This window comes from Rhinolophus ferrumequinum, chromosome 9, assembly GCF_004115265.2.
Source record: "Rhinolophus ferrumequinum isolate MPI-CBG mRhiFer1 chromosome 9, mRhiFer1_v1.p, whole genome shotgun sequence".
NCBI lineage: Eukaryota > Metazoa > Chordata > Mammalia > Chiroptera > Rhinolophidae > Rhinolophus > Rhinolophus ferrumequinum.
This window is the reverse complement of record NC_046292.1, coordinates 93,519,967-93,521,326: the sequence shown is the minus strand read 5'-3', so window position 1 is coordinate 93,521,326 and position 1,360 is coordinate 93,519,967. Positions and strand designations below refer to the sequence as shown.

The 1,360-nt window shown below is 33.3% G+C and overlaps 1 non-coding gene across 1 annotated transcript; it reads right to left on the bottom strand.

The window, feature by feature from the left end:
* Nucleotides 1–708: 708 nt before the first annotated feature.
* LOC117027906 (U6 spliceosomal RNA) lies at nucleotides 709–815 on the bottom strand. The gene has a single exon (XR_004424021.1). It is a non-coding gene; the product is annotated as a U6 spliceosomal RNA (small nuclear RNA).
* Between the last annotated feature and the right edge of the window lie 545 nt (nucleotides 816–1,360).

The window sequence follows — 1,360 nt, the reverse complement described above, 5'->3', positions numbered from 1 at the left end:
GATCTTTCTTCTATTTACAGAAGTCCTTTTAATATTTCTTCCAATGCTGGCTTGGTGGTAATAAATTCCTTTAGCTTATTTTTTTCTGGAAAGCTCTTTATCTCTCCATCAACTTTAAATGAGAGCCTTGCTGGATAAAGCAATCTAGGTTGTAGGCCTTTGTTTTCCATCACTTTGAGTATCTCCTGCCACTCCCTCCTGGCCTTCAATGTTTCTGTAGGAAAGTCATTTGATAGTCTTATGGGAGTTCCCTTGTATGTAACCCTCTGTCTTTCTCTAGCTGCTTTTAGGATTCTCTCTTTGTCTTTAAGCTTTGTCATTTTAACTATAATGTGTCTTGGTGTGGGCCTGTGTGGGTGCATCCTGGTTGGAACTCTCTACACTTCCTGTGCTTGTATGTCAGTTTCCTGCACCAGGTTAGGGAAGTTTTCAGCCATTGTTACTTCAAATATGTTCTGGATCCCTTGCTCCCTCTCTTCACCTTCTGGTATTCCTATGATGTGCATGTTGTTGCACTTGATGTTATCTCAGAGGTCTCTTAAGCCATCCTCATTGTTTTTTATTCTTTTTTCTTTCTGTTGTTCCGTTTGGCTGATCTCTGCTAGCTTGTTTTCTCAGTCGCTGATTCGATCCTCTGCTTCATCTAACCTGCTGGTAATTCCTTCAAGTGAGTTCTTAATTTTGGTAATTGTGTTCTTTAGTTCTAACAAAAATATGGAACCCTTCACGAATTTGCGTGTCATCCTTGCGCAGGAGCCATGCTAATCTTCTCTGTATCGTTCCAATTTTAGTATATGTGCTGCCGAAGCGAGCACGAATTACACATTTTTAATTATAAAATAATGTAAATAAATGTAAAAGTATAGAGAATAATAGAACAAATGTATACCTATCTACCACCCAGCTTTACCAAATCTTAAAGTTTCCTGTAATGCCTTAGTTTTATTTTATTTATTTTATATTTTATTGTTTTTGTAAATACAATACAGTTGAAGCCCCCAAACTCCTAATTCCATTTCCTCTGAATTCCTCAGAAATAGGTATTATTTACAATTTTGCATTTTTATTACCTTGTACATTTTCATCTTTTATATTTGTGTAAATAATATATATGTAGTACTTTGCATGTTATCAAACTCTAAGTGAATATTATCATAATATACATATTAGTCTATCTTTTTTCTTTCTATATTACATTTATTTAGATTTGTTCATATTAATACATATGCTTTATATACTATTCATATATACTATTCATTATATACTGTTCATATTAATACATATGCTTTATAATTAATTTATTATCATTTCCTCCCATCTTTTTCCATAAAAAAAATACTATAGTGAAACTTCTTGTTGG